The following is a 21,881-nucleotide window of genomic DNA, read 5'->3' as shown; positions in this document are numbered from 1 at the left end:
ACCCCCTGACGACCTGACGTCATGGAAGAGGAGACAGCAACCGACGCAGGACCCAAGACTTTGGAATTCAGGCTGACTGAGGGCAACCTGCCAGCAGATTACCCAAATGTAATGACTGCAACAGTGAATACACTCGAACATCTACATTTATGGTAAGTGTACACAACTGTACTTTCCGGCTCGACAGGTCCTGCAGCTGTTGGGGTCAGTGGCAGCATCCATATCTATAGTACCCCTAGCAAGGTTCCACATGAGACTCTTACAGTGGCTTCTGTTGACCCAATGGTACCCAAATCAACAACCATTGTCCTCCCAGATTTATATTGCAAATCAGTGCAGACTAGATCTTTCTTGGTGGATGAAGCCAGACGCAGTACTTTGGAGCTGACCCTTTCTTCCCCCCTCAACCCAGCTCCATCGTGACCATGGACGCTTCTCTGATGGGGTGGGGGGCCATTATATGGGAATGACTGCCAAGGCACATGGTCCGATTTAGAGGCCAATCTGCATATAAATGTTCTAGAACTGAGGGCAGTGCTTTTGGCGTTGCAAGCACTTCAGTCTGCCCTTCCTTTGGGAACAGTTGCTATCCAATCGGACAAAATGTCAGTAGTTCGGTACATCAACAAACAAGGAGGAACCAAGTCCTAGCCCCTCTCTCGAGAGGCCTTGAGAGTTTGGCAATGGGCGATAGCTTCCAACCACTTTCTGATAGCAATGCATATCCCAGGGAAATCCAACGTGATCGCAGACAAATTGAGCAGGTGCATTCTTCTGCCTCACGAGTGGTCCCTCAACTCCAACTTAGCTGCAAAGATCTTCAGCCTTTGGGGCCAGCCTTGCTGCGATCTATTCGCTTCCCCGTCCAACCACAGGTGCAGCAACTGCTTTGCCCTAATTCCCCCACAGGGGGAGTCCCCAAGGGACACTCTTATTCACGATTGGCCCACGGGACTGCTTTATGCTTATCCTTCCATTCCTCTGATTCCTCAAGTTCTGAAGAAAGCTCTTCAGTTGAAAAGCAAAAATGATCTTCATAGCACCATATTGGCCTTGACCGGTATGGTTCCCCTTTCTCTGCCCTCATCTACTTTGCAGACTGTGGATCTTGGATCCAGATCTGATATTTCACCCTCAAGGGTTGAGCCACCTGAATTTTTTCAGGCTGAAGCTCACAGCATAGCTTCTCCACTTCCAATGATCACCAGGCATTGTAATCTTTCTTCTCCAGTATGTGATATTATTCTGTCTTTGCATAAACCATCAACCAGGAAACTTTATGCTGACAAATGGGAAAGATTTTTGATTTGGTCTAGACAGAGAGAACTAGATCCTTTTTCTCCACCCATCTCTGCCATTTCGAATTTTCATAATGGTTTTGGTGACTCCTGTTTAATCTCTAAGCATTTGAGCAAAATCATTTTGAAAGGAATCTATCATTCAAGACCACCAGTTAAGCAGCCCACAGAACCCCGGAGTCTCACGCTTGTTTTGCAGTCTTGGACATGGCCCTCCTTTGAGCCAGCAGTCGCATCCACGTGACATCAAGTTTCTGTCCTGGAAATCTCTTTTTCTGGTGGCTATTACTTTGGCCAGATGCATTTCTGTGCTCCAGGCTGTTTGTACCAATCATCTTTACTTGATTTTTCACAAGGACAAAGTATCACTATGGACCAATCCTTCCTTCCTGCCCAAAGTAATTTCTGAGCCTCTCCATTAATCAAACTATTGAGTTGCCTGTGTTTTTACCTAAATTTTCCTACAAGGGAGAGTATTGTTTACATTTACTGGATGTTCACAGACAATTGAGGTTTTACTTAGAGTATGGGAAAGTCAGTCTCTAAAGTGACTCTATCCAAATGGCTTAGAGACTGTATAGTTTTCATTTATAACTTAGAAAGGAAATCTGTTCTGCCAAACATCAGGGCTCACCCCACCAGATCAATGGCAACTTCTGTGGTGTTCCACTTCAGAGCTTCAGTGGACGACATCTGTGCAGCAACTAAGTGGGCTTCCCCCCATACCTTTATCACTCATTACAAGTTGGATCTGGTCTCCAGGGGAAGGGCGTCTTTTGGGTGCTCAGGAATGTTCTTCCATAGGGCCACCCATGGATATAAGGTAGCTGGGGACTCTGTCCCATCAGTGATGAATGGAATGAAGATTAACAACATCCGATAAAGAAGTTGTGTTACCATAACGTTCTGTGTTGTTCATCTTCATCCATTCATCACGTCCCACCCTCCTTCCCCCCTCCTAGAGGCTCCTGGGGGATATTTGGGTCCACTTCCTGGATAAGATTTTTGCTCGGAGACGGCGTCTGCTTTACTTGTTAGGGCAAACTCGATCTGAGGTAACAGAGAAGGGGATTATGGGTAATTCTTAGCTTGAGAGTTTTTGGCTGGCATGAGCTTTGTTAGAAGGCTGACTCAGTTCCCAGGGCTCGGAACCTAACCCATCGTTGATGAATGGATGAAGATCAACAACACAGATGGAACGTTATGGTAAGACATAACTTCTTTTTGTTAACTTTCATTAAAAAAAATGTTCCTTGCCTTCACTGTTTTGCATCTTTCTTTGTCCCTAGTCTTTCTTTCATTTTGGGATAGCTGTTTCTTGCAACAGGTAGTCCTCCCTCCGCAGGGAAGATTTTCTACCACCTGTGTAAGGTTGTCACCATTGAAATATGAGAGCTGAGTAGGCAGAACATCATATTATGGCTGGGGTAGGGATTTTTTTATTTATGCAGGGGAATTAAAGCTTGGATGGGGAATGAACCATCCTTTACCATGGGGTAGAGTATGCTGTAACTCCTCGTATGTGTAACACAGATGCTCCCTTATGTGCAGCTCTGAAGTGGCTGCTGTAAACCCTCTCCACTGCGGAAGAACTCTGCATATACTTAGTAAAACCATAATCTAGTTTCCACTAGAGATGCTCAGCTATGTCCAAAAAAAAAAAAAAAAAATTTCCAGGAATGGAGAGTGAATATCAGCCACTCTGTCTCAGTCCCCCCGATGACTGCTTCAGTGACTCGAACAACTACCTGAACCAGATCACCTGGGTAACAGTCAGAGACCCACTCATCTCAATATAGTTCTTGATACAACACATTTGCATATAATTTTAAAATAGTGGTAATCTTTCTATGGAAATAAACAGGAAGTCCAACAGAACTGGATCATGAACACAATTTTTTTTTTATATTGCAGGCTAGGGAATGCTGAGGAATAATAAGTAAAAACAAAATTGATTTAGATGAATGTAGTGTTCTGGGTGGTTGACAGTGGTCACTGTGTAGTAATTTCTGTCTATCAAAAGGATAGGTTTTGCAGACAACCGTATATCATAGCAAAGGTCTAACAGTGTTGAACCAATCAAGGGGTTCCTTAAGCAAGTTTTATTGTTTTGTTCATTCCAGTTGTTAGTTTTCATGTATTTAATTTTTTTATTTTAGTTTTCATAAATTTATGTTGTAATTTATAGTAGTTGTTAAAGTTAAGATACAGTTTTCAAGTAAAGTAATTTTTGTTTTTGTTTGAAAAGTGAACAGTTGTATAACTATTTTAAATTAAAACTTGCAAGCTTTCATAGGTGGTTACAAGAGTGTGTACCCAGTGCCATTTTAAGCTTGACAAGCTTGCCCGAAATTTACCAGAATATTGCTAACGTGTACAGATTCATATGTGGTTACTAGGAAAAAGCTCTACTTTGTAGCAAGAATATATCATCGCAGATGGGACTCAAACTCACAATCCATTGCTTAGGAGGTAATACCTTATCCATTAAGCCACTGGGGGCCTTTGATAGTCTTCGCTGAATGTTTTCCAAATTTTAAAGAGTGCGACCACAGCCTTTAATATTTAAAATGGCATACTATTTAAATAGTGTGTCATGTTGTTGAGGTGCATTTTAAGGTAAATGTATTCTGGCCAGATGCTTTTACTGTGTACTGTAAAAGTTCACTAAAGAGCTCAAATGTGTGATCTTATAGCCAAATGTTTTATTGTTACTTTTAGATTAATTTTTTGTGAATTGCAATGTGGGTAGTGTTGGAATTAGTTGCATAGTTATGGTACTGTGACTTTTTCTGAAACTGTGTTTTTACTTAGAAGCCAGATCATGTACTTCAGTATTGGATTTATGCTGTTTTGGTGCCAGTAACATACCCAGGTGTGCAGAAATTGCCATCCAGCTTGTTTTGGCTGCAGTAACAAGAACTATATGCTTTGTAAAGTTAAGTTTAATTGCATATAATCTAAAATAATTAAGGTGGAACAACACAATACAGTTTATAAAAGTAGTGCACTAATGCCACAATCTGTATTACAAAAAGCTGTAAAGCTACTTAGAAGATTGTCTGCTCATTTGTCTGCAAATGGTGTTTATATCTTTACTACTGAAAAATCAACATTTGGATGAAGGTCTGCATCAGTACAAGATCAATTAAAGGTGCAGTCTTATAACTGTGAAGCAGAACATACATGCCATGTTATGAAATGTGCCATCTTCAAGATACAAGTATTTTTAAACACGATATCTTACATTGAAATTATTTATTTGCACTATACATATATTTTGCTGTTAAGGAGTGTTAATGCGCTAAATTTGTAACAGGTTGTCAGTCAAGATGTAAAAATAGTAATAGTTCCAGTGCCTTTCATAGAGTAAAGAAATTCCTTACAGACTCTGCCAAGATAACTCTAGCTACCACTTACCTGTTCACCCTCTCTCCTATATGGATACCCTATTATGACTCTGTAAGCATCACTTAGTTCTACAACAAAGTTGCCTGATTTTGCTTGTGAAAAACTTAACCAAACTCACCACTGTTCAGCACTAAAAGAATTAACTGACTAAAACTTTCTCACCACTTGTCTTAATACTAGCTCATCTTAACCCAGAGAATCATCTATACCCCATTTGCCTGCCCAGCAATTAGGCCCATAGTGGAGATTGATCTATCAAACCATTCCCTTCAGTCAAATGATAAACTGCTTACCATCTACAAACCACAAAGGTCCGCTGGGATCAGTCTGTATTCCAATAATGTATCTGGAACCCGATTAAAATTCCTGTATCAGTCAGTTCTATCTCACACTTTCATCTTTGCAAACCAATTTCAACCTAGTAATCCTTTCATACTCGTATACCTCAGTCGTTATAGAATATCTGAACATTTGTATGATATTAAGAAATTTAATTAATCTAATGCTTTAACAAAACATGTTAAATTAAATGGCATTGTACATAGTTTTAAGTTTATGGTGAGTGTGTGTGTGTGTGTGTTTGTGTGTGTGTGTGTGTGTGTGTGTGTGTGTGTGTGTGTGTGTGTGTGTGTGTGTGTGTGTGTGTCTCTTTTGGCTTTTCCCGGTTAGAGGTCGTCACAGCGGAACTCCGGTCCGCTAATGATTGGCAGTAGAATTTTACGTGCCGAGTTGCCGGCCCTAATGCACAACCTTCAACGAAGGTACGCCCATTCACGCATGTCTCCACACAGAGGAAGCTCCAGTTGAGAATCGAACCGGACAACGTCTTACTGTGAGGCGACAACGCTACCACAGCACCTGCAGTTAATTTGAATAGATATCGGGGGAGGTGATGTTTTAAATAGGACTGAGGTATGCGAGTATGACTGGATTACTAGATTGAATGCTATACACACCACTGGTATCGATGAATGCTGTTTCTTTAAACCTGTTTTAAAGAAAGGAAGTTTGCTTCATTAATTATGTGTAATGAAATGATTGCATTAATTGGTGCTTATATGATGTGTGTGCTGGATTCTTCGGATGCTTAAGAAAACATTTTTACATGAAAGGTTGTACTTTATTTTATTAAATATGTTTGTCGTGTGCTATATTTATTCATTGTTTATTTTCTATTTTATGGGTTACATCTTGACAAGGATATGTCCAATTTAAAATCTTCAGGACACCCTTTCACCTAGCCTAACCTCTCTGGGGCTTGAGGAGAGGTTCACAAAATCAGCAGTTATTGTGCCAAAAGCTTTAGAGCTTTCTTGCAGCTGAACTGCACTTCCTTTGCAGGTTTCTTGAACTGATAATTCGCTAACGATTCTTCTTGGCTGGACAGATCAGTACCCCTCTGGAGAAAACCTTCCACTATATCAATTTCTGAAGAAAAACAGTACTTTTTCTTTTATTTATAGTGTGTGCCAGGAAATGTATTTAACAGCTGTCATGACACGTTAAGGGATTTCTCCTTGGAGAATGCTTATGTGAAAAAAATGTGTAAAACTTCTTTTGGTATTTATTTTCTACATGTCTATGTAGAATACTTATTGTTAGGGGAAGGATATTGTGCTTCTGGGGACTGTCACAAATTTTTTTTTTTTTTTTTTTTTTTTTTTTTTTTTGTCAGTAGGTTTACAGATTTACCCAGAGTCTGCAGCTTGCCTTTCAGGCTCTTATCTCTGTCATCCATGATGCAATTGTCTGTCTCCTTGATTCTCCCTTCCCAAGACTCCCAAGAAGAAAGAAGAAAATTTCTCCTGAGTTTTTGGATGTCAGGCTGGCAACTTCGGTAAATCAGTTGCTGGTGGGCGACTCTGTTGTGGTCAGACTTGATGTCTCAGGCTGCTCCTCGTGTGTCTAGATCTTTCAAGTGTATCTCCTTGGGAAGTCAGTAAGGAACATCCTCTTTGACTGTTGGGTTGGCCTAATCAGGCAAGAGTGAATCACTTATCCCTGCTTTGGGGGAAAGAATAGAGAAGTCTATTCACACAGCCAGACTAAAATGCCTAATTCCTGGTCTAGTGCCCCTGCCATGAATCTGTATTTTTCCATGGAGGGTTTCCTAATAAAAGGCAAAAAGATAACAATGTAATTTCTGTTTCAATATCAACAGGGTAGACTTGCTGGGTTTTGCTAAGGGACTGCTTTCAGCCTTTAATGTTTTAAATTATGTTTTGTCACTGACTTCACATAAAAAAAAGAAAATAATTCTCTCACTTTGACACTAATTCCCAGACAGAAGAACAGGGACTGAAAGGGCAGTATTTTTTTCAGTAAATTCTCCTCAAGTTGAAGATCCTCATTTTGAGGAAAGTGTTTCTTCAGATTTCCTTCCAGAAGAGTTATCTTTTCTAAAACTATAGCTAAAATGAGAGATTGCAGTGGGAACATAATTAAATCCCCATCTCTCAGCAGAATTATTATGATTTGTTGTAATTGGATTTTCCTCAGCCTGCAGCTGTCCCTCCTGTTTTATCAGCTTTAGAGGATGTTTCCTTAACAGCCTACAGTATGCATGACCGTCAACCTCCTGATCTCTAAGTCTGATAGATATCTCAGACTTGAACATATCTGTTTTCTAATTCCAAATCAGACTCTGCAGTTATTTCTTTGTCAAAGCATTCTACTGATAAACATATTATAAATGCTAATCCCATTCCTTCTGACATGGATAGGCAAGTTTTTGATAGATTTGGGAAAAAAAGTGTTCAGAATTTTAAACTGCTGAGCTCCAGAGCCGGATGTAGGATCTAGCAGAATGTACCCAAGGCAGTTGCCTAGGGCCTGTGCTAGTGGGGGGGGGGGGGGGGGGTTGGCAAAGATAAAAAATCAAGAACTGGTTTTAAATATTGCCCTGATAAACATAGAAAGTTGCTAGAATAACAGGTTTTGCATTGTAATGTATTTTTTAAGGCTATGAAGTCTGAAACTCAAATATCTGTTATTTAGTGACTTCATTTCTTGCTGATTTCCCAGAAAACCATACATGTTCGTAGGAATAGAGGTATATGTGTGTTTTGCAAAATTATGGACAATCCAGACACTTGCTCTCAACTGGCCAGATTTTTTGTCGTGAAGTAGAGTTTTTAGCTTTAAAATTCTCTGCTCCTGTGGCACATCACTTGTGTCCTGACTACTGATACAAAACTGCAGGTTCACTGACAAAGCCTTATGTTAGCAGCCTGTACTTCCTCCCCTGCTGTCTCGTTGCCATAGGAATGGTGTTCTGTGCATAAATCACTTAGAATGCTTCATGTAGCTTAAGCACATACAGGCGTGTTCTGTGTTTAGGCTGCTTTCAATTGTTCCCACAGCATTTCCTATTTGTTGCATTGCACACCCGTCTGCTTATGACTTGGTTTAACCCACAGTCTCCTGAAAGTGCCTGCCTGTTTGATGGCTGACCTTTTAAAAGAAACAGGATTGACTAAATTAAACTGAGGTGAAATAATCTTGCATTTACACTTTTGAGGACTACTACAAATACCAGAAGGGCAGATTTGTAACTTAAAGCTTTAGAGCAAGCTGAATATAATGGACTAGTAAGTATGTAATTTCTGTCAGAACCTGAACTTTCTTCAAGACTTTTTTGAAGAGTTTGTGTATTGCTTTTGTAAAAATGTGAGGTATGAGGACAGACCATATGAAGTGTGTATTTCTGCATTATGGGAAAGCTCTGAGCAAGGGTGTTGTCTGTTTTTATGGGGTTTGGAAAGTGTTGCAACATCATCTTATCCCATGTGGAGCAATACTATTAGAATAAAGATATAACTTTTTTTTTTTGGTTACATAAAATAAGGTGCTGAATTTTGTTACACAGACTAACAACTATAAAGTGCTAATTAACAGTTTATGTTGACTTGAGAAGTTTTTGTACCCACCTTTTAATTTTTTTATGCAGTTAAAACTAATGCAGATATGTTTAGATGGATGAGTGAGACAAGAAAGGTGAAGATTGTTTTGTATGTACACATATGTATGTGTGTGCGTTACATAACCGACCCCTTTTAAAAACTGAAGCTGTTAATTGTTTAATAATTGTGTTTTCTTGAAATCAGATATTTGGACTCTTATTGTTCCTATAATTATGCATATTAGTTTAGACGTGCAAGATAGGAGGAAAGGTGTTTTGACCTTTTTACGTTTGCCAGCAGAATAAAATCCTAACTGCTTGTAGTGTTTTAACTGAAGCGCACACAGTGAAAAATAACTTTTCACAGTACACAAGAAGCAGACAGTTAATACACAGGCAAGATGCCATTTTGCAGATATGCAGGTTAAACCTATAGATTGCCCATACATGTCAAGCAGAGTGCCTCTTTGGCCCTCTTCAAAAGGAACCTTGACGATTGGATGGGAGAGAGGAAATTCACCCCTAGGATCATGTCAGTCGCCCTGCTAGACAGGGGTCCAGGGAAGTAAATAGTGTGGGAAGAAATAGCCAGGGAATTGTTATGGCTAGGCTTGTATACAACCTATGAGCTGCAACTGTTTAAAGTGGTATGCTGTCTTGGGGGTGATTAATGGCTTGAAAAGTTATACAGAATTTTGAGTCTTGATTCTATTATGAGCAAAGGCACGTGCCACCCAACAAAAATCTCATATTGTTGAGTGCCCTGTTTACTACAACAGTCTTGTTTTAATATTAGGTGAGGGAGGGTATGTATGTATGGGAGTGTCATGGTATCTTGTAGGGGTGGCATTCTGTTCATATGACCAATATGTAGTTGAACTCTTAAGTGTTTTTAGTTTTGACAATGTCCTTGTAAAGACCATTCAAGTTACTCACCACCCTTTCTGTGAAATCGGCTCTCCCCTGAGTTCAGACTATGAACTGCAAAGCCCGCGTTTGTGCTTTTCCCGCCTTTCCTGTAACTAGTCTAGTCCAGATACAGATTTCCTATATCCAGGACTGTATGTTAGCTTCTGAGCCCCCAAGGTTTTCTGTGTTGGAGGGAAGCCTTCTAGCTTATCAGTGGGAGTGGTAAGCACTAGGTAGCCTGTCTACCACAAGAGGAGTGGTTTCTGGCCCAGAAATTGTAACATATTGGCCGTTTGGGCAGTTTTTCCATCTCTTTCAACTTTCTGGTTTAAAGGTCTGCATTTGCGCTTGCTTCCCGCCTTTCCTGTAACTAGTCTAGTCCAGATACAGATCTGCTGTACCCAGGACTGTTTGTAAGCTTCTGAGCGGTGCCAAAGTATGCTCTTCAATTTTTCTCTTAGATCTGCTAGTTCTCTCCTCTCCTGCACCTTTACTAGCTTATTTGTTTGGTACTTTACCAGACTTCTTATAGCAGTTATTGTAGCACACAAAAGTGCTACCAGCACTAAACGTTCTACAAGGAAACAGCTCCAGTACGTATTATTAATGCCCACCCCTCCAGGCATGTCTAAGGGTCAGTTCCCTGTGCTTTCTCCTATTAACCTGGTGAACTTGGGCATCCTGAGGCAATGTAGCAACTGCCTCATGTACACTGACAACCCTCTCCTCTTACCTCCCAACACTCAGACTTGCGAGGGATGCACTTGTATATCCAGATTGAAAGCCACGTACTCTCCAGCCAAGACCGGAATAGCTGGTCAAGCGGATGTGGTCAACACTTGCACCACACCACATGGAAGACATAGCCCTCCAGAACACACACCAGCACTGCCTTCACATAAAAACACAAACCACACACCCACCTTCATGGAGGCTATCAGTAAAAAGCTACGCAAACAGCAGAGACCTCCAAGGCAGAAACACATTCAACCATCACAACACAACACTAATCACGAGACACACAACTCTCCTAAAAGTGTGCCACTCAACCAAAGCCCCTAAGGCAAAACAGCATGCTCAACACACTAGTCACAGGTGACTCGATAGTGAGATGTCCCACTCACTAAGCTGAATAAGGAGAAAGTAACAGTCAACTGCCTGTCAGGGTCCAGGATCCGCCACATAATGCATGCACTCTGGTCCCTCAACAACAGGTACAAGTATGACTCTGTCATTGTACATGTGGGTGTGAATGACCTGAGACATACTTCCCTGGACTACATGAAAAGAAACTTGGAGGAGCTCTTGAATTATGTAGCCCAGGCGGGTATGACCCTAGATCTAAGCAGCATCCTGCCATAACCCAGAATGATACCACAGTATAAGCAGAAAATGTTTGATTTCAACAATTGGTTAAGTTTCTGGTGTCATTCTAAAGAGAGCCAGTATCTGCCTGCCTGGGATGACATGATTGACAGACCTTGATGCTTTGCCAGAGATGGCCTCCATCTGTCACCCCTGGGCTTCCGGATACTGGCCAAGGCTCTTGCTACCTCTATAGTGTCTTTTTTAGGCGGTGTTCCAAAGACCAAATTACCACCGTAACAGCTAAAAACAAATGCTATCTGAAGGTCATGCTGTTCAGCGCTAGAACTCTAAATCTCAAAATGCACTCGCTCAAAGCACTTCTTAAAATGGAGAACATCGACGTTTGTGCTGTAACAGAGACTTGGTTCAAGGCAGCAGAAAACACCCCTGCACTACCAGGCTGTAACTCATTCCACACCTTTCAGCCCTAGAACTTGGACCAAAGCTCCAAAGGCGGTGGTGTTTCGATATTCATAAAGGGTGTGCACATCTCCAGACTGGTAGCCCAACATAACGCATCTGAGATACTTGAGGTGCAGCTGACATTATTGGGTAAGACAGCAGTTCAGGTCATAGTTTGCTATAGGTCCCAAACCATGTCCCAAGACTCACACTCCATGTTCTTAAGCACCCTGGAGAATATTAGGGTCCAACCTAACACTCTCATACTGGGCAACTTCAGCTACCCCTCTATTAACTGGGAAAACTGCTTATGTACCAATACACTTGCCCAACGTTTCGTGGAATTCATTAATTCCAATGCCCTGGACCAGCTTGTTCTTACCCCCACTAGAGGTAGCAACATCCTTGACCTGGTCATTACTATCATGGGTGACTGTTGCTCTATACCAATAGTCATCTCCTCTCTGGTTAGATCTGACCACAAACTAACCACCTTGGAAATCCCCCCCCCCCCCCCACAAAGGTAACCACCATGAAAAACTTCTCCAAAGCTAACTTTGGGCTCCTAAAAACAGAGGTGGCTAACTTCACGGCACCCATGCAGATGGAGAATAGTTGCATGACCGCCAAATCATACAGCAGTGCACTGTACGAACATGTACAGAAATACATGGATCTCACCATACCCAATAGAACCAAGATGCTCTCCTCCAAAAAAGGAAGCCAATCTGGTGGCCCCCTGCCATAAACAAGCTCTACAACAGAAGGAGGAAACTGATGTGGAATAAGGTGAAGTCCCAAGACTGGAAAAACTCCCTTTTCAGCCTCAGCAAAAAGTTGAGATCCCTCTTCAAATCCTCTAAAGCTAGCTATGAAAACAGAATTGCAGCAGATAGTAAAGACAACCACAAGGCCTTCTATAGTTATGTAAAGAATCTCCATGGCAATACCCAGATTTGCTCTGAGCTACTGCACAATGGTACCTCCTATACCGAGCCAACAGATATTGCCAATATACTGGCCGACAGATTCAGTGTCAACTTTACCCCTCCACCCCCCCAAAGGACCAATCACAACACCAGTAGATTGCCAGGCACCCAGTATTACTGCTGCACAGGTTAAAACAACACTGTCCAAGGCCAAGAATTCAGCTTCTATGGGACTTGACAATATCCCTGTCTGTGTTCTACATGAACTACAGAGTGAACTGGCACCTCACCTGTGTGCCCTGTTCAATCACAGCCTCACCTCAGGCTTTGTCCCTACTGAATGGCGCACTGCTGCAGTCATCCCTCTCCACAAAGGAGGAGCAACTACAGACCCTGGGAATTATCGCCCCATTAGCCTGACGAGTCTGATATGCAAAGCTATGGAATGCATCATCATGGACCTAATAAACAAGGATATAGGGAATCTCCAAACTTTGGATCCTACACAGTTTGGTTTTGTGAAGGGTAGGTCATGCTTGCTCAACTTGGTCAACTTCTTTGAGTCAGTCACCAGCGATGTGGATGAAGGTAAGATGGTTCATACAACCTACCTTGATCTGTCCAAGGCCTTTGATACCATGCCCCACTCAGTAATCATAGAAAAACTCACTAAGCTAGGCATCAACCCCTGTATCATTAGGTGGGCTGCAAACTGGCTCACAGAACCTACAGTATGAAATTAGCTGACTCCAAGTCAGACTGCCGACCAGTCACGAATGGAGTCCCACAGGGTTTGGTCCTGGGTCCTCTCCTGTTTGGTATCTACTTTGGAAGTCCAAACCAACACGAAGGGACCCTGACTGACAAAGTTTGCAGCCGATTGCAAGTTGGGAGCTATTAACTCCCCAAGTGATGTTGACATCCTGCAGAAAGGTCTCACTGAGACCAACGACTGGTGTCAGAACCATGGCCTTAAGCTCAATGCGAAAAAATGTGTCATCATCCCCCTTGGGAAAAACCCGGTTCCCTTGAATTACCACATCAATGGTAGTCCACTGAACACAGAAGGCGTTATAAGATTTTGGGAATACAGGTTGACCACATTCTCTCTTTTGACCACTCCCGTTGCCACTGTGGTCAGAAAGTCCTATGTGGCACATCTCATTACTAAGAGTTTTGCATCCAGGAAGAAAGAGGTCATTGTCACCCTCTACTCTTCCCTCATTAGACTAGTCATTGAGTACAATGCCCCATTTGGCATACACCTCACTAAACACCTGCAACAACTGGAGAGGCTGCAAAAGTACCTCACAAAGAGGATCCTAGGCCTTAAACACTTGTCCTATATGGACAGACTCAAAAAGACTCCAACTGTTCTCTATCTCATATCGCTTACTTAGAGGCGACCTCTGCTTGGCTTACAAAGCCATGTCTGACGGAGCTCTGTTAGAAATGCGACATCTAAAGAAATCCCAATCCCTCCACACCACATGCTCCAGAGACCCTCACCCTCATTACCACAATCAACAGAACATGCTGGAGAGACAGGTTCATAACCCAGAGACTGCCCATGCTATGGAACAGACTTCCCATACATGTCCAGCAGAGCACCTCACTATCCCTCTTCAAGAGAAATCATGATGAATGGATGGGAAATAGAAAATTCACCCCGAGGATCACTCCAGTGGCGCTACTCAACAGAGGCACTGGGAACTGAGGTTGGATGGTACAATGCCAGGATAATCCTATGGGCTAGGCTTGTAAAGGCTACAGGGCCATTAGCCTAGTACAACCTATGAAGTTCATCCTGTTGTCCCCAGTTTGATTTCCTCTGTTTTATTACTATTCTAGCATTCTGACCAAGCCATGTAAATAGTTAGTGTTCTTTATTTACCTCAGAAAATATGCAGTTGTGTTTAGTGGATTTAGCTTTTTAATAAATACAGAAAATTCGTCCACTGTGCTGAGTCTTCCTACTTTTGCATATCTCCTGTTGCAAAATATAGCACCAAAATAAGGGTGGCAGTACAGTAAGTAGTGCTGCTGTTTGACCGACTTTGTTTTTGCAGTTCACTTCTTGAATAAGGTGTCTCCTTACATTTATCTGGGTTTTCTTTAGGGGCTTTGATTATCTCCAGTATTCCAAAGACGTAAGTGAATTGGCAGTCCTCCAAAATGCCTCTGTGTGTGTGTGTGTGTGTGTGTGTGTGTGTGTGTGTGTGTGTGTGTGTGATTAATGGAAATGAATTTTATCTAAGAAGTAATTTGCTTGATTTAGTTGCAGATGAAATATGCCCTCATTCACCACCCCTTGATTTCTGCACGTATATCCTCAGGTACTCTGGAAAGCATCCTTTTATGGGCATTTATACTTTCAAGCGTTTTGCTATACCTCGTACTGATATGTTGTGGATGCTTAGGGTCTATATTATAAGATCGACGTTTGAAAAGAGTGATACTGCCACGTCTGCAGCAGGGATCCTGTCTATACTGGCTTACTTATGAGTAAATGCCTCAGCTCTGTGAACACCTGCAGCTATCACAGAGTGTCTGATTGCCTCTGACCTAGGTGAAGAAGGGGATTAAAACATAGCCTATTCACAACCACCCTAGCTGTTTACTACATTTATTTACTACCCTTATGCTACTGTCACTTTCTTGTTAGACAACAGTTCTGCTAAATATAATATACCTTTAGGTTCATAGGTTCATACTAGGCTATCTGCCCTAAGGCATTTATAAGCCCAGCCAGAGTGTGTGTGGCTTTCACCACCCCTTAGGATGAGAATACTATATCCATTAGTTTGCTGTGCCTCTGTCCAGCAGTGACACAGAGATGATTCCTGGGGTAAACCTACGATCTCCCATCCACTCGTCAAGATTTCTCTTGAACAGAGTCAGTGAGGGGCTCTGCCTCACATGGACTGGGATTCTGTTCCATAGTGTAGGGAGTCTCTGGGTGATGAATCTGTCCCTCCAGCACGTCCTATTTATATCCGTGTTGAGGTTTAAGTCTCTTGCTCTCGTGGCTCTGGTGGATTTGGATTTGGATTTTTTGAGGTGGAGCATGTCCATTAATTCCGGGTTGGACATGGCCTTGTATGTCAGGCACAGATCACCTCTGAGCAGACGGTATGCGACTGAATAGAGCTGGAGTTTCTTCAGTCGGGCATCGTATGACATATGTTTGAGCCCCTTTATCCTTTTGGTGAGGAACTTTTGGGGTCTTTCCAACTGCTGCAGGTGTCGGGTAAGGTACATTCCGAATGGGGCGTTGTACTCAATCATTGGTCTGATAAGTGAAGAGTACAGGGGTACAATGACCTCTCCTGATCTGGATGTGAATCCCTTCATGATCAGGTGGGCAATGTAGAAGGTCTTCCTAACCACTTTGGCAATGTGAGTGTCAAAGAGAGGTTACTGTCAACTTGGGTCCCCAGGTCCCTGATAACTTCTTCCGTGTTTAATGGATTACCACCTATGTGGTAATTAGGGGTTACCTTGTTTTTCCCAAAGGGTATGACTATACATTTTGGCATTTAGCTTAAGGCCATGGCTCTGGCACCAGTTATCCATTTCTATGAGACCTCTCTGGAGGATGTCTGTGTCTGATGGAGTGTCAATTATGGTGCCCAGTTTGCAGTCATCTGCAAATTTTGTCAGCCACAATCCCCTATGTTTGCCTGCACTTCAGAAAAATAAATGCCGAACAAGAGGGGCCCAGGACTGAGCCCTGTGGGACACCGCTCGTGACCGGCTTAGAGTCTGACATGGCACCAGCAACTCTAACCCTATGTGTTCTGTCCTTGAGCCAGTTTGCAACCCATCTTGTGACATATGGGTTTACATCTAAGCTGGTGAGCTTTTCTATGATGCCCGAGTGGGGTATTGTGTCAACGCTTTTGCTAGGTCAAGGTAGGCTGTGTGAACTGCCTTACCCTCATCAATGGCCTTAGTGACTGTTTCAAAAATGTCGACCAAGTTCAAGAGGCAGGATCTGCCCTTGACAAAGCCAAATTGGGTAGGATCCAGTGTCTGTAGGTCCCCAATGTCTTTATTTATGAGTTCCATTATGATCCTCTCCATAGCTTTGCAGACAAGGCTCGTCAAGCTTATGGGGCGGTAATTTCCAGGGTCCGTAGAAGCACCGCCTTTGTGGAGTGGGACCACAGTTGCCGTACGCCATTCTTTGGGTACGTATCCTGTAGTAAGGCTAAGATTAAACAGCAGCCTTATGTGTGGGTTTAGTTCCTCATTGAGTTCATGTAGCACACAGCCGGGGACACCATCTGGTCCCATTGATGCTGTGTTTTTTGCTTTAGAGAGAGCAGCTCTCACCTGGGCATCTGAGATGTTTGGGAGGCTAGACTCTGGTGGGATAGATATTTCTCCTTTGGGGAGGGAGGGGAGAAATTTGCACTGAACCTGTCTGCCAGTATGTTGGCAATGTCTGTGGAATCAGTGATTTTTTTATCATTTTGGACTAATTCTGAGCATATCTGGGAGTTTCCACCCAGGTTTCTAACATAGCTAAAGAAGGCCTTATGATTGTCTTTTGTGTCATTAGCGATTTTTCTCTCAAAGTTGGCCTTGGATGATTTTATGAGTGATCGTAGTTTTTGCTAGTATTGATCAGAGATGCCTTCCCTTTTAGGGATTTTGCTCTGTCATGTAGTAGCTTTCTCCTCTTGTTGTAGAGTTTGTTTATGGCTGGGGTCCACCAGACCGGGCGCCTGCCTTTGGTGGAAAGGGTCTTGATTTTATTAGGGATTGCTTGATCCATACATTCCTGGAGGTGCTCGTAGAAGGCATTTGTAAGGGTTTCAGCAGCGTGGGTTGTGGTTTCCACTGGCTCGGGGGCCTTGAAGGATACCACTCCAGTTTTAAGAAGTGTGAAGTTTGCTTTTGAGAAGTTCTTCACTGTGGTCTTTTTTGCTGGGGGTGGGGGCGGGATGTGGATCTCCAATGAGATTAATTTATGGTCTGATTTCACCAATGAGGGATATACTTTGTGGAGCATTTTGTCCCCATGTTTGTGATGATCAGGTCTAGTATATTTTCTCCTCTTGTGGGAATGGTGACTAGTTGTTCCATAGCATTTGAGTTTATGAACTCCAGGAACCTTTGGGCTAGGGTGTTGGGGCTTGAGTAATGTTCCCAGTCTATGTTTGGGTAGTTGAAGTCACCCAATATGATGGTGTTTGGAGAGACATTCATACTCTCCAGTGTCTTCAGGAAGGCTGTGTGGGTTTCCTGAGTTTGAGTAGGTGGTCTGTAGCATGCTACAAACTGTAGGGCAGTTTTACCTATGGTTAATTGCACCTGGATGGTCTCCGATGCTTAATGCGTTGCCACTAACCTGGAGGTGTGGGTATCCTTTATGAATATGGATACTCCCCCTCCTTTTGTGGTTCGGTCCGGATTTTGGGGCCGGAACGCATGAAATGAGGTATGACCTGATAGTGCTGGGGTGCTCTCAGGAGCCTTGACCAGGTTTCAGTCACAGCACAGACATCGATGTTCTCCATACTGAGGAGGGCTTCGAGGGCGTGCATCTTGAGGTTTAGACTTCTGGCATTGAGTAGTATTACCCTTAGTTTTTCTCCATTTTTGTTTTCTAGGGCGGTAGGTTTATCATTTGAGCCTTGCCTAAAAAAGGCACTATGGGGGTGGCAAGAGCCTTTGCCAATATCCGGAAGCCTAGGGTGACAGGTGCAAGCCGTCCCTTGAAGCAGCGCGGCTTGTCAAGCATGTCATCCCAGGCAGACAGACATTGGATCCCCTTAGAATGACACCAGTAATTAAGCCAATTATTAAAGCTGATCATTTTGTCTCTGTATTGTGGCATCATTCTTGGTGAGGGTAGGATACTGCTCAGGGTCAGGGTCATACCGGCCTGGGCTACATAATCTGAGAGCTCCTCTATGTCTCTTTTCATGTAGTCCAGGGAGGTATGTCTCAGGTCGTTCACACCGGCATGGACAATGACTGAGTCATACTTGTACTTGCTGTGGAGTGACCTGAGTGCTTGTGTTATGTGGCGGATTCTAGCGCCTGACAGGCAGCTTACTGTGATCTTTTCCTTGTTCAGTCTGGTGAGTGGGACGTCAGTGTGTCTGACTATGGAGTCACCTGTAACAAGTGTGTCTGGCATTGTGTTTGGCCTTAAGGGCTGTGACTGTTTAGCACACTGACTTTGAGAACTATGTGTTGCATGTCTTATGTCTTGAAGTGGCAGTTGCTTGGGTGTCTGCTTTCACTTGTTAACTGCCAGCATGAACAGTGAATTAGAGGAAATTCATTTATTTATATATTTTCTAGGATAGATCAGACTTTTTTATCCCCAGCACCAGTCTCAAGCTAATTCAGGGGTATCCTCCGGTATTCTGAACCTTGATAACAGGTTTAATCTCCATAGCATATATTGGGGTTGCCCTAAGACATTCTCTGCATGAGCTGTGCAAGTTACACTACTTACTGTTGGAGTTGAATGGGGGTGCATTTGCACTTTGTGCCCAAACCACCTCAACTGGCTTTTCTTGATGTAGAAGAGCAATTGCTGTATTCTAGGTCCTTCCAGATTTGTCAAGGCAAGTTAGTCTAGCATCTCTGTAATGGAACTTCATATCTGCTCTTGCTTTTGTCTGCAGTCTCACCTTTTCAGTCCTTGTGCAAAGTTCATGACCTTAATTGAAAATAGGAATGCAGTCTGACCAGTAATGAGAGCTTCACCACCACCCTTGGGTGCAATGCCTGAAGTATTACCACCAATACACTCGCCTGCTAGTCCACGTCCTCACCTGTGAATCCCACATTGTATCTGATTCTGATGTAACCAAACACTCTTTAAAATGCTCTTATGATTGTGCTGATGCTGTATTCAGTGTTACGTTTACTGGTTTAGTTACAAGATTTGTGTGGTTATGTTCTCAAAGCTAACCAGAATATGTTACAGCTGAGATTTTAAATTCTGCCCTTGACAAAGATGTTCTGTTTGGCCCTTCTGCCACAGATTTCTTTAAAAGATTTGAAGAAAGAGGGGGGTTGATTCAAAGAGTTCCCAAAATCTTTCAGCCCTTCTTTTTTTGAGATCAGTAAAAAGTTACTTTCTAATCCTAGATCTTCCTCAAGAGGCAAAATAAGCATTCTCAGCAAAGTTTGAACAAACAGAATAAAAAAAAAAATAACAAGGAGGTTCAGAGACGAAAGCAGAGTCTCCCAAAACCAAGGGCAATCTAGAAAGTTATGAGTACTTGCCCATTCAACCCCACCCCATAAGTGGGTTTTGAGAATCATCAAACAGGGTACACATGGCAGTGGGAGCCCCTCTTTCCTTTTCAGGGATTCAACTGCATTCTGTAAACAAAATTTATTAATTTCTTCCTGTTTTGGAGCATATGTTTTCTCTGGGTCATAGAATGAGTGCCCTCCGTTCAGACAGTTTTTTTTTTCTTCAAAGATCTTTCTGGTGCCAAAGAAAGAGGGAACTGGGAAATCAGTCCTACACTCTCCTTTCTCAATTTCTATGTCATTGTCCCAAAGTTAAAAATGTATCCCTCCAAACCTTGTTACTACTCAGAGTCCCCTCAGCTTTATGGCACATAAAAGATGCAAAGAATATATTTTTTAAAGATTTTGTGTGTCTGGCTTACATTCAGTTTTCTGTCTTACCCTTTGTTCTAGCACGTGCGCCCAGGGTATTTACAAATTGTCTAGCTCTAGTTATTGCTTCCTGCAGAAAAAGAAAGCTTCCTGTATCTGACATCTGCCAGGGCAATCTTTTCAGGATTTGAGTTTAATGGCCTCTACGACTATCATGATTCTGTTGGCCAGACTATATGAGACAAATTTATAGGAGTCTCAGATCAGTCAGATCTCAGCATCTACACTCTTTAGCTTTTCAGATTCCTGTGCTGGGGGTTTATAAGAAGGGAGTTACTGTGGTGGGTGGACCAGTTTTCTGTTAACCCGGATCTCTCCTTCATTCCCCCTATTCCTCACTCAATCAGAATAGATGCCTCAGACTTTGATGGCTGTATCGAAAGAGGTGAAAGTGTAAGGTCTACAGAAATAGCAGGACAAACAAAAGGACATAAATGTCAAAGAAGTGTTGACTGCAAAAGGTGTTGTAAAAAAACCCTTAAATCATCTCTAGTCTCCAGGACCTCTGCAAGTTATTACAGACAGCACCACAGTAATGTGGTATTTAAACAAACAAGCAGGTACCAGATCTTTACCCTTTTTGCAGACCTGCTCTAATTGCCTGGGTGACCAGCCCTGGGAGGCAGCAACTCCACTCACCTTTACTCTTTGGGCTTCATACATTCTCTCAGAGCAAAACATTATAGCAGACAAGCTGAGCAAGACCATGACCGACTCTCACAAATGGAAGCTACACCTGGGGGGATGGCATCCATATTACGGCATCGAATGGGATGTTAACTGAACGCCCTTTTATCGACACATATTAAGCAAAATACAAAAACCCCAAACGGCCACAAAAGCAATTTTTTTCCCAGGAGAAAAAAATTGCTTGGCTGTCATCGGGGATTTGCCCTTTCCTCCACTGTGGTGCGATCTCTGAGTTGGTATATTTAGTTAGGGGGGTGTGGGGGGCACAGCCCCCCTACTTCGTTTGGTCTGAATTCTTTTTTTTGTATTGGCCAAGCGATTTTTTTTCCCCTGGAAAAAAATTTGCTTTTGTGGCCGTTCGGGGTTTTTGTATTTCGCTTAATGTGTGTCGATAAAAGGACATTCGGTTAACAGCCCATTCAATGCCATAGTATAGATGCCACCTGGGGTCTTCCAGGAATTGATACAACTGTGAGAAACACCTCAAGTAGGAATGCTTGTCTCCTTTCAAAACAGACAGTTAAAGAAATTCTGCTGTAGGATTCCTTGCAGACTGACACGGAAGACAGATGCTTTCTTATCCCAATGGACAGGAATGTTCCCCTCTGCTTTTCTGCTGGTACCAATGGTTCTTCTAAAGATCCAAAAGGTCTCCCCAAGGATAATGGAAATAAGTCCCTTTAGACACAGGCAGCAGTGGTTCTGCCTTCTTTTAGAGAATAAAGGATAAGTCCAGTACAATCACTTTAGCTAGCAGCTCTAGGAGACGCTCTCTGATACCCTCCCTGTGGTAGGAATAAAGACACCTTGTTGAAGTTTCCAGTAGTTTATTCAGTTAAGTAGGTAGCTGGATGAGTGTTTTCGTTTGTCCATCTACCTACTTAACTGAATAAACTACTAGAAAATTCAACAAGGTGGCTTTATTCCTGCGACAAGGAGGGTATCATAGGTGATAGAGTGAGTCTCCTAGAGCTGCTAGCTAAGGTGATTTTTATCTGGACTTGTTCTTTTATACTCTGCTTCTTGTTAGTTCTGTCACTCTCTGGGTTCACAGGTGGGATACCAGACCTGAATTGCCTTTTGTTTTCTTTTAGAGAATAGCAAGAACAATTACCACAGGCTTTCCCACAGACTGGATTTATTCACATAAGATAGGGGTTGCTTGATGCTCCCCAACCTGAAATCACTTCAGTGGACTGCCTAGATAATAGTTTTGATGCCTTTTAGACATCTTTTTTTTCTGGGGACATACAGCAGGTACTAAAGGAAGCTAAGAAACTTGGTCATAAGGCATCATATATGTGTAAGTGG

General features: G+C 42.6%; 1 protein-coding gene across 8 annotated transcripts in view; it reads left to right on the top strand.

The window, feature by feature from the left end:
- The window catches only part of DCP1B (decapping mRNA 1B), a 492,116-nt gene that overhangs the window by 109,735 nt on the left and 360,500 nt on the right, over window positions 1–21,881 (top strand). Inside the window, exon 1 of one of the 8 annotated variants that reach the window (XM_044087518.1) lies at window positions 8,148–8,299. The exons of the other annotated variants lie outside the window; for them this stretch is intronic. The gene's annotated coding sequence lies outside the window, so the exon portion shown is untranslated. Of the gene's footprint in view, window positions 1–8,147; window positions 8,300–21,881 lie in introns of those variants that run through there. 8 annotated transcript variants of the gene reach the window in all.

Source organism: Protopterus annectens, chromosome 11.part0, assembly GCF_019279795.1.
Source record: "Protopterus annectens isolate FY-2018-M chromosome 11.part0, PAN1.0, whole genome shotgun sequence".
In the NCBI taxonomy this organism is placed as follows: Eukaryota; Metazoa; Chordata; order Ceratodontiformes; family Protopteridae; genus Protopterus; species Protopterus annectens.
This window is presented reverse-complemented; position numbering and strand designations above follow the sequence as displayed.